This window comes from Dendrobates tinctorius, unplaced genomic scaffold (assembly GCF_039654945.1).
Source record: "Dendrobates tinctorius isolate UK_male_01 unplaced genomic scaffold, ASM3965494v1 ptg000464l, whole genome shotgun sequence".
In the NCBI taxonomy this organism is placed as follows: Eukaryota; Metazoa; Chordata; class Amphibia; order Anura; family Dendrobatidae; genus Dendrobates; species Dendrobates tinctorius.
Window position 1 is genome coordinate 25,245 of NW_027362126.1, and position 13,772 is coordinate 39,016.

The 13,772-nt window shown below is 46.5% G+C and overlaps 1 long non-coding RNA gene across 1 annotated transcript; it reads right to left on the reverse strand.

The window, feature by feature from the left end:
• Positions 1-1,056: 1,056 nt before the first annotated feature.
• LOC141077869 (uncharacterized) lies at positions 1,057-13,315 on the reverse strand. The gene is made up of 3 exons (XR_012227603.1): positions 13,220-13,315; positions 3,263-3,405; positions 1,057-2,249 (listed from the first exon to the last, which is right to left on the reverse strand). It is a non-coding gene; the product is annotated as an uncharacterized lncRNA (long non-coding RNA).
• Between the last annotated feature and the right edge of the window lie 457 nt (positions 13,316-13,772).

Sequence of the window (13,772 nt, forward strand, 5' to 3'; positions counted from 1 at the left end):
CCACATGTTTCTCTGCATAATGATGTAACCGTATACGCCTTTTGCTGCAAGGTGCAGTTTTCTTTGTTCGCATTATGTAGAAAAAGCCCCTGTTATTCGGGGCCGTTCCACCGCCATTATGCCACTGTGCCAGACCATGGCCTTTCAATCATCAGACTTCTCAGTGACTCTTCGGCCGTCTGGATCCCTGTTTTGTGCCCGCATGCTTCAGCTCTGACCCTCTGTACCTGTTCTGCCATGTATCTCTCAATAAACTTCAACCTCAGCTTGATAAGAGGATTGTCTACATCTTTTTCCCAGCTCTTAGTAAGGACTTTTCCTTCAATATATATCATTTTTTGTGTGTATATATTTTTATACTTACCATCTCTGTATTTTTCTGGTTGGTTTTGTGTACATCTGCCTCTTGGCCCTTTGTGTTTTTCTGAATAACTTTATTAGGTATTGCCACTATATGGAGCAGCTCTGGTCTGCTCTATTCACAATTAATATGGAGTTGGTGTTTGTCCCAGACCTTGGGTCTTCCTGCACTATTTAGCGCTTCTTGTCTTGCAATCAATATGTTACCTGGTAGCGTCGTTGCATAGCTTAACTGCAGTGTTCAATAGGACTCACTTTAGGAGCTGGTTTGAGGAGAGCCCAATCTTTTTCACTAAGGAGTCCAATACACTGTGTGCAGAATTATTAGACAAGTTGTATTTGAGAGGATTCTTATTATTGAACAACCATGTTCTCAATCAACCCAAAAGACTCAAATATCAAAGCTTAATAATGTTGGAAGTTGGAGTGGGGGTTTGTTTTTAGAACTGGCTATCTTAGGAGGATATCTGTTTGTGCAGGTAACTATTACTGTGCAGCTTTATGAAGCAACTTAATAAAAAGCAAATATATACGCATCTCAATTTGTTTATTTTCATCAGGTAAACCAATATAACATAAAAATGTGGAAATAAACATTTGACATTCAAAAGGAAAAAAAAAACAAAAAAAAAAAAAAACAAACACTGGCCATTATAGCCTTCACCTTTCTTTATGACGACGCTCAAATGCCTTCTGTCAGTTGCTTGATCTGTTTATGATAAACATTGCGTGCAGCAGCCACCACAGCATCCCAGACACTGTTCGGAGAGATGTACCGTTTTCCCTCCTTGTAGATCTCACATTTTATGAGGGCCCAGAGGTTCTATATGGGGGTTCAGATCAGGTGAACAAGGGGGCCCATGTCATTATTTTTTCTTCTTTTAGACCTTTACTGGGCAGCCACACTGGAGTATTTGGATGCATGTAATGGAGCATTGTCCTGCATGAAAATCATATTTATCTACAACGATGCTGACTTCTTCCTGTACCACTGCTAGAAGGAGTCTTCCAGAAACTGGCAGTAGGTCTGGAGTAGAGATTCACTCCAACCTCAACCCAAGAAGGTCCCACAAGTTCATCTTTGATGATACCAGCCCATACCAGTACCCCACCTCCACCTTTCTGGCGTCTGAGTCGGAGTGGAGCTCTCTGCCCTTTAACCGATCCAGCCTCGGGCCCATCCATCTGGCCCATCAAGAGTAACTCATTTCATCAGTCCATAAAACCTTAGAAAAAAAAGTCTTAAGATATTTCTTGGCCCAGTATTGATGTTTTCTCTTATGTTTCTTGTTCAAAGGTGGTCGTTTTTCAGCCTACCTTACCTTGGCCATGTCCCTGAGTATGGCACACCTTGTTTTTTTGATACTCCAGTAACGTTGCAGCTCTGAAAAACGGCAAAACTGGTGGCAAATGGCATCTTGACACTTGATATTCCTCAATTCATGGGCAGTTATTTTGCGCCTTTTTTATCAACACACTTCTTGCAACCCTGTTGGATATTTGCCATGAAACGCTTGATTGTTCGGTGATCACGCTTCAAAAGTTTGGCAATTTCAAGACTGCTGCATCCCTCTGCAAGACATCTCACAATTTTTGACTTTCTTCAGAGTCCATCAAATCTCTCTTCTGACCCATTTTGCCAAAGCAAAGGAAGTTGCCTAATAATTAAGCACACCTTATAATAGGGTGATGATGTCATTAGACCACACCCCTCAATACAGAGATGCAAATGACCTGATTTACATAATTGGGTGGTCTGGACAAAGGGTGATCTGGACAAACAAGATGGATGCCTTCGGTGGGAAGTGTTCACCTGGTCTGCGGTGATGCAGCATGGATGTATCTGCATATGGTTAGTGTAGTCAGATAAATCTTGATCAGTGGCGTAGCTTGAAGATGGTGGGCAGGGATTAAAGAAAAAAAAAAAATAAATTAAAATATATATATTATATATATATATATATATATATATATATATATATATATATATATATATATATATATATATATATATATATATATTGATGTTTGACACCTGCGAACAAATGTGTCAAAGGCCAGGTTGTAAAAGAAACACAATTTAACATCTTCTGTGTTGACAAGTTTAAAATAATATTTACAAAAGACCCATTCAGAGCTTTCTGTTGAGCAAATGGCAAGTTGGATGTGCTGTCAGGTTGAATGTAGTTGACTAAAACGCCTTAAAAAGCTCAAATCCTAATTGGCCAGGGATGCCTGTGAGGGGCTGGCTAGGTGGCTGTAGGAGTCTGTGGGATTGTGAAGAGGGATGCAGGAGTCTGTGGACCTGGGCAGGGGGCTGCAGGGAGCTGTAGAGGACTACAGAGCCACACAGTCCCTGGTGTGACTTCAAGTATCATGACAGCTACTAAGACTATACATACATGGATTTTTACTTACCCAAACCAAGGACGAAGAGGCTCTCTGTTCCAGTTAATGATGGAGGCCAGAGAGCAGGGTCCCTCCATAGTGATGTCAGCTATTAAAGAAACTTGTAGTCCTTGCCCCAAGGATACAGTTTAGTCTCCACAATGCTTTGTTAACCATGTGAAAAAAGTAAATTTATTGTATTATAAAGTCAGAGCCTGCGAGGGGCCTGGCAGAGCCTGCCATGGCAGAGCCTTTGATGGCAGAACCTGTGAGGGGCCTGGTAGAGGCTGTGATGGCAGAGCCTGTGAGGGGTTGGCCAGGTGGTTGCAGGACTTTGTGCACCTGGACATGGGGCTGCAGGAGGCTGTATGGTGCTGTAGAGGACTACAGAGCCACACAGCCCCCTGGTGTGACTTCCCCAAGTGTCATGACAGATGACTGCATATACATGTATACACGTACGTACATTGTCATGACAGCTACATAGACTATACATACATTTATTTTTACTTACTCAAACCAAGTACGAAGAGGCTAGATGTTCCAGTTAATGATGGAGGCCGGAGAGCAGAGTCCCTCCATAGTGATGTCAGCTATTAGGGAAACTTGTAGTCCTTGCCCCAAGGAGACCGTTTAGTCTCCATGATGCTTTGTTACCTAGTTGAAAAAAAAAGGGAAGTTATTGAATTGGAGGAGGCCAAGGCAGGCTGTCAGAGGGTGGAGGAGACTGTAGCATGCTGTGCTATGCTGTGTGGGGCTGCGCTATGCCATGTGGGTGCTGTGGGAGGCTGTGCTATGCATACTTACCAGCCGGCAGCTTGCAATGGTCAAAATTTCAAGTTTCCCACTTTGGGCAGCCCGGTGACTTACTGCTTCTTGAAGGCCAGGGAAAGTCAGGGGGCGGCCCTGTAAATAGTTACACACACAGCCACTCTCCCCCCCCTCCATTCTAGCTACAACTAGGGATGTTAACTTTCCCAGCCTCATAGCACACTGTCTCCACCCCCAGCAATACAGCACAGGGATATGAGTGACAATCCTCCTGACCACATCATAGCTCCCTGCCCACCCCTCCTCCCTTCTACCAAGGCATACAAGTCGGCCTCAGAGCCCACTGACACCGACCCTCCTCCCTTCTACCAATGCATACAGGCCAGGGACATGAACTCTGTCCCCAACTCCATAGCACACTGGCCCCGCCCCCTTACCCACCCATCCATCCACTACAGCCAGTGAGCAGAGCTTTCAGGCTGGCTGGGACGAAGGGTCACTGACCGCAGGTAACCTCAGTCACGTCAACAGTGGTCTCTGAGCCTGAGCAGCCACCAGCTGATTCCTGGCCGTGTCCACAGCTCCCCACACCTCCCCCCCTCCATGTGAGCTGGTCAGATCGTGTCTCTAGCGCACAGCGCCCCCCCAGGTCAGACAGCAGAAAACAGGGGGTGAATGGATAAACTGCCCAGCTACAAAACATGCTCACCCTGCCTTACACATCCCCATTCTAGTGATTTGGGGCTGTTAAGTAATTTTGTGTTTGTTTTTTTAAACGGTCAGCCTTTGGAGGGTGCCTTGATCCTAAGGCACACAGTTAAAATTACACCTGTGACAAAAAAGTCACTCTGACCCAGTTTTTCAGGGTCTTTCTTCATCGCAGTGGAATGTTAATATGTGCAGTAGCATCAGCTAAGGATTCCTTAGATTTTCAAAAAAAAAAAAAAAATGCATATGCGGTTTGTAAAAACAGCATTCGTCTTGTGCGGTAAAATCTGAGGAATCCTTAATGTGTGCAGTAGCATCAGCTAACATTCCACTGCGATGAAAAAAATACCCTGAAAACCTGGGTCAGAGTGACTTTCTCCATAGATCGCCTCTGACAACCTGCCCACAGGCTCTTCCAGTCTGACAACCTCATGTTAATTCGCCACAGTGCCTTTTTTTCGCTCAGTAGGCAAATTACAGAATCAAAAACACGTGGCAGTGTGCCACGGAGGTGCACTTGCTTGCGTCCCCCAGGGGAGAAACAAATAAATTAAAAAGTCATAGTGGGGTGCCGAGGGTCTTAAAAGTAGCAGAAGACCGCATGCTACCTCGTTCTAAAATCTTTTCATGGGGAAAAAAAAAAAAAAAAATAAAAATTTATTTATTTTATATATATATATATATATATATATATATATATATATATATATATCAGTCCTGCAAACTTTTATTCCCATAACACAGACATTAGAGTTCCATTAACAAGGCAATGCTGCCACCCAGTGGTCCATCAATAATTAAAAAATAGAATGACACCTGGTGTTCATTGCTGTACTGCAGGAAAAATGTCCAAATTTGGTACCTGGTAAAGTGCAGAAAGGGGCGAGGTGTTGAGAGCCGGGTAATGAACGAATTTTTTTGCGTTATCCGATCTGCGCAAAATTTTTTGCTCCGTCTGGCGGGCTCCTGGGAGTGTGTTTGTGGCACAAAAAATACCACTACTCATTGTTTTTTTTCCCCACTTACTCAGTGAGGCTGGGAGGAGAGTCCATAGAGGCTATTGCTTCTTGCCTCAAGTGCACTTTCCCCCCTTCCCCAGCTACCCACGCTGCGGGCTGAGTGGGGGCACAACCCACTCCAGGGACAGTGACAGGTGGGGTGTTTGACTGGGGTGGTACACCGGTCAAACCGTATCGCAGGTGTCCTAAGGCAAGCTCAGGGAGGCCAGAAACATCCCGTGGAGCAGAAGGGCAAACGCTCGCTTGATCTTCAGTATGAATACAGACCATGAAAGCGGGGCCTCACAATCCTTCTGACTTTTTGGGTTAGGAGGTGTCAGAAAAGTTACAACAGGGATAACTGGCTTGTGGCGGCCAAGCGTTCATAGCGACGTTGCTTTTTGATCCTTCGAAGTTGGCTCTTCCTCTCATGGTGAAGCAGAATTCACCAAGCGTTGGATTATTCAACCACCAATAGGGAACGTGAGCTGGGTTTAGACCATCGTGAGACAGGTTATTTTTATCCTACTGATGTGTTGTCACAATAGCAATCCTGCTCAATACGAGATGAACCACAGGTTCAGACATTTGGTGCCTGTGCTTGGCTGAGGAGCCAATGGGGCGAAGCTACCATCTGTGGGATTATGACTGAATGCCTCCAAGTCAGATTCCCCCCCTAAACGTGATGATACCGCAGTGCCGAGGAGCCCATCCCGGCCAGGGATAGCCGGGGGTCCCCGAGCCCCCGGCGAGAAAAGCCGCACGCCCCGTGGACCGGAGTGCGACCGGAAGCCCTGATGCCCCTCTCCTGGAGCACATCGCAAGTTTTTGCAGGGAATACAGTGTTAAATCATTCATAGACGACCTGCTTCTGTCTCGGGGTTTCGTACGTACCAGAGCAGCTCCCCTCACTGCAATCTATTGAAAGTCATCCCTCGAGAGAAGCTTTTTTCCCCCCCATCCCAAAAGGGGTTTGCCTCCACCAGCAGGGGGGCGCAGTCGGGCCGCCTAATGCAGCGGTCCGCAGTGTCTCCCCCCCGGCAGCTGCTCTCTGCCGCCCACCATCCTGTGAGCCGGCTGTTCTCTGTGACGGCTGTCAAGCTGACGCAGAGAAGGAGGCCGCGCCGGCTCCCAAGCAGCAGTTGTACTGGCGTCTATACAGACGCCTGTACAATTAGCTCTGACCGCCGGGTCAGAGCGACGTCAGCAGCGTGATCATGTCATGTGATCACGCTGCTGACGTCACTCCCCGGCGCCCAGAGCAAACGCTGGTGGTAAGTGTGCTCCTCTGTGGAGCTGAAGAACCACCGAAGATGGGAGATGGGGGGGGGGGGTTAATGAGTGGGGGGGTTAATGAGTGAAGATGGGGGTTAAAGTGAGGGGGGTTATTGAGTGGGGATGGGGTTAATGAGTCGGGGGGTTAATGAGTGGAGATGGGGTTTAATGTGGGGATGGGGGGTTAATGAGTGGAGATGGGGGTTAAAGTGAGGGGGTTAATGAGTGGAGATGGGGGTTAATGTGTGGGGGTTAATGAGTGGGGCGTTAATGAGTGGCTATGGGGGTTAATGTGGGGATGGGAGTTAATGAGTGGAGATGGGGTTAATTAGTGGGGGTGGGGGGGATTTGGGAGTAGGGACAAGGGATTATTGAGTGGGGATGGGGGATACTTAATGTGTGTGGTGGATTTGGAGTGGGGATGGTATTTAACGTGTGTGGGGAGATTTGAGGACACAAAATGAAGAGTATGTATGAGGGCATATATGAGGAAGCAGTATGGGGGATGGGTGCAGACAGTAAGGGGTGCGAACGGATGAATTTATGTGGGCACAGTATGGGGAGTGAGGGTGATGGGATGTGTGCAGACACAGTATGGGGAGTCGAGGATATGTGTGAGCAGACAGTATAGAGAGTGAGGGGGTAAATATATGAGGAGACAGTATAGTGAACAGGAGGATGATAGAGGAGACAGTATGAGGAGGGAGGGGAATAGTGTGAGGCGACAGTATATTGCAGACATTTTTATTTAGGAGCATTATAATGACACTTCTATCTTTAAGGGCATCGTGTGAAGATTTGCTGCAGAAGACCGGAGAAGATGGAAGTCTGCTGAGACGAGATGTGGATGAGAAAACTCATCATGGGGTCTGGACAAGAAGAAGAAAAGGAGAACGACTGCAGAGACGTCATCTATAAGGTACCTGGATGTAAATATTATTAGTGATACTGACTAATTCTCATGTTTATATTTGTTAGGAACATTAAAGGGGATGTCCAGGTTTGTGCTGAGTCTACAGTCATTCTATGTGACTGCAGACGTCTGAATTCTCACAGTGCTCACTGAACGCTGTCAGGATTCTCTCGTGCCGGTAATTTACATACATGCGGTCACATGCTGACTAGACATGTGTGGCCTCACTCAATGAAAATGAACAGAGCGAGGCCGGGCACGTCTAGTCGGAATGTGGCCAGAAGTATACAAATCACATACTTGTGCTGACATGACTGTACATCGGCAAGGGAGAATCCTAAAAGTGTGCAGTGCATTCATTGTGAGAATTCAGAAGCTGCAATGTCAGGACTCAGCTCTGCAGGTTCCAGTGTCATCACATGGACACTTCACTCATATGCGATTTTCATAGATGTGGTCTTGTGACAACGAGCTTCTCTTCCTGCTTTCAGTTTTTTACTGAACATTGAGAGCATTAGGGAGAGCAGCTCGTGGGTACATGGCTAAGTGTGCAAGTCGCATATGTACTTTTTTTTGGGGGGGGGGGGGGGCGCCGAACCAAATTCTTGCCCCGGGTGCCAGAAAGCCTAGATACGCCTCTGGCCTCCACCTCGTATCCTCCCTCCCGGTGCAGGAGGGAAGCAGGATCCCCAATGGGGCATGGGACCCTTGGCTGGACGCACAGGAGTCTAAACAACTGCTCGACCGTAGGGCCACGTCTCTATTATCCCCCCCTCCTGATGCGGGGGGGGGGGGGGGGGGGGAGAACAGGAACCCCTTCGGGGCATGGGACCGACAGCCAGATGCACAGGGGCCTGATCAAACCCCCCACTGAACGGCTGCTGGGTTCCAGACCTGCAACACATGGGCCCGGTGTGAGAACTAATAGGGCGTCTCTTTCAAGGGGACAGCGATGACCGAGGCGGAGCACAATGGCCACGGATGGGCTGCAAAATCCCCCCAGCTCAGACCCTGACTGAGGGGATACAGAAGGGAGCTTAATGGTCGGTGGAGGGCTAAATATTCGCCCTGTGGCGGTCGGTGGGGGGGGCTTAATATTTGACAGTTTCACAGGGGCTTGGTTCTCCTGATTGGGATGAGTCGTACATGTTTGAAGCTATCTACCACCAAAGTCTTTGGAAACTCGGTAACTACTTCTGTGCCGTGTCACTGCTCGTTCTCCGCTTCACTGGTTGAGGTAGTAGGATTCGGTAATTCTGGAACGACTTCCATATGGCCTCCCTGCTCATTCTCCGATGCATTGGTTGAAGGCATTACTGGTGACCGATTCTCGGCTTCATCCCCCTTTCCTGTGTTTACCACCAACTCGTGGGCACATGACACATCTGTCAGGGTCTTCACCCGGTAAACTCTCTCAGCCACACTGTTTGTATGTTCCAAGTACTGTGCAAACAGTCACTTTTCACAGTCGGTGTATTGTTAATTAGTCCATGTCTCACGTACCCGTTGTACCAGGTGGCTTGAGATGTTTGGGAGGCTGTAGCTATGGAGGAAAGCATATGGTTATTACCTGTTACTACATATGGCTGTGGATCACGTGGCAGTCTTATCTGAAATGGCATCACCAGAGGCCCACGGATGGATTTACTGTGTACCGGGAAGGTCATATCACAAAAAAAAATTTGTGATCACCATTTCACAAGTGGCAGAGACAGGTTGGACATGGTCTGCATACACTTCGAACCACTGTAAAAAGGAGAAAAAAAAAAAAAAAAAAAACCCCACACACACACACAGTTCGAGCCAGATGACACCCCTCCGACAGGTTTGACCTGGGGACAAGATAGAGGTTTGCTCCCCATGTGGAGTGGGGTTGCCTGGGGGGGGGGGGGGGTCGCCGAATTGGAGATTCCCTTACCGATTCTTCTTCTGCTGAAAGTACGGAAGCTGCGACCTGAGTGGTGGAGCACTTGTGAGTCTTCACACCGACAACTGTCATCCGTCTGCCGCGGTACATGTGATGGATCCTCTCGGTCCACTCTGAAACCAAAAAGGTGGAAAATTATTGAACTGGTACATTGAAGACCACTAAACCACAGGGTCTGACAACTTGCCGTCATGTTAAGAACAACACCTGGTCTCTGGAGGTTTTTTTTTTTTTTTTTTTTTACAAACAGCAGGGCCTGGAGGTAGAGTACAATTTCCTGATGTTCTTCAACTGATCCACCCTCTTGATCATCCTCCATGCTGGCTAGAAACATTGGCCTTGCCTCCTCCAGTATGATCTGGCAGTCCACAGGCAATTTTTTCAGCTTCATCAGTATATCGTACCTGTGGGCAGAAAGAAAATCAATTATGGAACATCCAAGGCAAAAATCAAGCCACATATGAGATCTTTTGAAGGGTGTGTACCGCTTGCTAACAGACTCTCTGCAGGCGCCCTTGTACAAGATTTTCTGTAGGTCCTCTGTAAGGTTCATGAATACCTCGCAGGCCTTGTAGAGTTCTGGCTTTTCTATTCTCAGTCCCGTGGCCCTCATTTGATAGACGGTGAAGCTCCATATATGCTTTACCATTCTGAGGGAGGTCTGGTTCGATAGCCAGAGATTTCCAAGTTTTTCAAAAATTTCATGGACTTTGCTTGGCCTCAGTAGACACTCCAGAGTTAATCGTCTTGGGTTCACAAAGAAGAAGAACTGGGAAACGTTTGACACCTCCTGTTAACAGATTGAGACCCCATGTGTAAAACCTTTAGGTACGAGCAGAAACCCTTGAGCACAGGGTGGTTCATTGAGTCACTTATACAAGCCAGCAGCCTTTGTAGCAGTGCTTGTCCTTCCATTGCTTTTTCTGAATTCTTAAATTGCTATCGACAGCTACCTCCTCATCTTCTATGGGGTCAGAAGGGGTCCCTGTGTGTTCAGTCTCTGAGCAAGGGTCTCTTTCAAAACTGTCTAGAGGTGAAGGTTCATCTGTCGCATCCAGATCTGGCTCTGCCAGGAACAGGGGGCATGGAGGACTGTGTACAGGTCGTAAAAGCATAGGAATATCCATCTCAAAAGATTCTTGCTCCCCCAGGGGCATGGAGCTTGGGCAGAGCTCCAAATTTTCTGGTGGTACCTCAGCAGGCCCTTCAGAGCTCAGTGGCAGGATTTGATACTCAAGCCTGGCCTTGTTGGCTATTAAAAATCCACGACTTTCTAAGCCAGCTATGGTCTCCAAGGACTGGAGAGTCTTGATTGCTTTGAATTGGATCATTGTTCCTTTTTTGGCAATACATTTAAGCTGGTACTTGACCGAGGCTATGGCAGTTCTTATCTCGGAATCACTCTGGGATCTCAGACATACCCTTCGCAGATATTTGGTTATCCTGGGGCATGTAAGTGGTGTCCGTGGGTGACTGCGGGCACAAAAGCGATAAAAACCGGTCACCTTGGCTGCAGGTAATCATATGTGGCGGACAAATGTCTTCTACTCACCGGTCCATTTGGAAGCGTTTCCCACATTCACATGGAGCATAACACACGGTGTTCCCCTCCATCTGGATCTGCAGCACATGGCTTTTCCTCTGCAATGCGGCGCGCACCCCGGTGCGCGAGTCAGCCACACGTGAAAGATGCCAGCGGAGGTGATCGAAAATAACCGGATGTAATTTCCCGGAATTCTGCATAAGTAATCCCATGGGTCGAACCAGCCACAGCGGTGGCGCCTCATGGATGCCAAGCATCCATAGCGCTTGTGTAAAGATCCCAGCTTTGAGCCATCTCTCATGATCACGTATACTGCATCACGGGCTTTGACTCACCCACTGGGATGGCACCTACGTGGCTGATGATCATCCATAGCGTTTGCATAACGATACCCAAGGTATCCTATCCCCCTAACATACAGTATGGACCCAGAAAAATCAAATTCACAATAAGTATTTTTTACTCATATTCTTTTGTTTACCATTACAGCAATGTCTGCCCTGCTGCATAGTCATATGCACTCCATTACCTTTTGGAACCCACATACAGTATGGACCCAGGAAAATCCACTTCACATTGTCTACTCCCATACTCTTGTTTACACAGTGACAGCAATGTCTGCCCTGCTGCATAGTCATATGCACCCCATTACACCTTTGAAACCACATACAGTATGGAGCCAGGAAAATCAATTTCACAAGGTAGTCAGTCACCATAGTCAGGTAGTGAGTCAGTCACCATAGTCAGGTAGTGAGTCAGTCACCATAGTCAGGTAGTGAGTCAGTCACCATAGTCAGGTAGTGAGTCAGTCACCATAGTCAGGTAGTGAGTCAGTCACCATAGTCAGGTAGTGAGTCAGTCACCATAGTCAGGTAGTGAGTCAGTCACCATAGTCAGGTAGTGAGTCAGTCACCATAGTCAGGTAGTGAGTCAGTCACCATAGTCAGGTAGTGAATCAGTCACCATAGTCAGGTAGTGAGTCAGTCACCATAGTCAGGTAGTGAGTCAGTCAGGTAGTCAGTTGGGTAGTGAGTCACCATAGTCAGGTAGTGAGTCAGTGCCATAGTCAGGTAGTGAGTAAGTCAGGTAGTCAGTCAGTCCCATAGTCACGATAGTCGGGTAGTCAGTCGGGTAGCGAGTCAGTCACCATAGTCCGGTAGTCAGTAGTTCAGTCAGTAGCATAGTCACCATAGTCGGGTAGTCAGTCAGTCGCATAGTCCGGTAGTCAGTAGTTCAATCAGTCATTAGCATAGTCACCATAGTCCGGTAGTCAGTAGGTCAGTCAGTCACGTAGTCAGTCAGTAGCATAGTCACCATAGTAATCAGTCCGATTTGATGTTACCATTTCTATCCCTGTTGGTAAAATCACACTACCCCCCTCCCTGTCAGTGTGATTTGCCGACTTTTCAAAGGAGGTACAGTTCGACAGGAAGTTTTAAATTTCTCTGGGGTCATTCAATTTGATTAGTTTGCACAAGTACTACAAAAAAAAAAAAAAAAAAAAAAAACCCACACACCACAAAACACACCAAAACCTGTGTTTGTCACAGCTTCTTTCCTGCAAAGAAATTTGCAGCAGAAAAAGCATCAAAGACACCCTGTGTGAACTTACCCTCAAGAATGCTGTTAAGAAGTGTGAAATTGGTGGCGCCTAGGATTTCAGGTGGAAAGCCATTATAGGACATTTTGACAGCTATTTACAGGGGCATTAGAGAACTACACAGCATTCCTAAAAATATGTATAAAATGTCCTCTGCAGCTCCATAATTGAGGCCTAATCAATGTTTAACACTATAATGAACCTTGAAAAATTCTCTAGATACCCCTAATGCAGAGGACTATAAAAAGATACAAAGAGACCCGTGCAGCCCTGTGAGAAGCCTCAGATCTCAGTGGCCCCTGGGAGCCTGCTAAACCAGGCTGAATACCTGGGTTGTCTACTTGGGCTGTTCACAGGTGCATAGAAAGGCTGGACTCTGAGCTCCGGAGTCCTGCTGCTCTCTGGCCTTTTCTCAGATATCCAGCTTTTATTGGTACATACAAAAGGGTAATGGAACAGAGATCAGGGTTGTATGATCACCACCACTGCACAGGGAGTGTGAATTGCAACAATTGTCCCAATGTTTGTGGCAAATCACCATGACCAAATCATCAGTATCATGAGAATGCATTCCCGTGGTAAAGGACACATTATCTGATAATTCTGCATGTGCTCTGTAAGTATTCTGTAAATGCGACATTGCCGGCAACTGCTCCTCTCTGTAGGTCAGAACAACAGACATGCTTTGCGATTGATGTATAGTACAAGTAACCAGTGTGTAATGAAGATCACTGACCTTTACCTTTTCTGTGTCCTGCAGGCGAGCATCAATGAACACACATCATCTGGATGAATGAGACGTCCGATCCTCTGTTTTTGGGGCTCATTGTTCCACCGTTTTGGAAATTGTAAACATGGCAGCATCGTAACCACAGGATAATGTAGTGGAAACAAACAGAACAGATAAAATATAGAAAGTGCAATATTCACAGATAAAAATGCACCTCTGCTACGAGTTATCAAAGTGATCTATCCTTCAGGCGTGAGAAGACTGTTTCTGTACCTTGGCACCATCTTGGGGCTATACCCTTTACTGTCCATTTTTATTCATTGAGATCAAGCTTTTTGGCTACTATGCACACCATATCTCTGTACTATGGTATAGGGGATATTTACTAATTATCCTTACATGTTGTTTGCTCTTACATATTACCACATTGTGATGTATTATATTGCTTTCTCACCATTGATCTACTACTAACTTAATTGACATTACAAGGTCTTATTTGACTAGTTTTTTTTTTTTTTTTGTTTTTTTTAAATCTGTTAGAAATGAAAATAAAATTTTT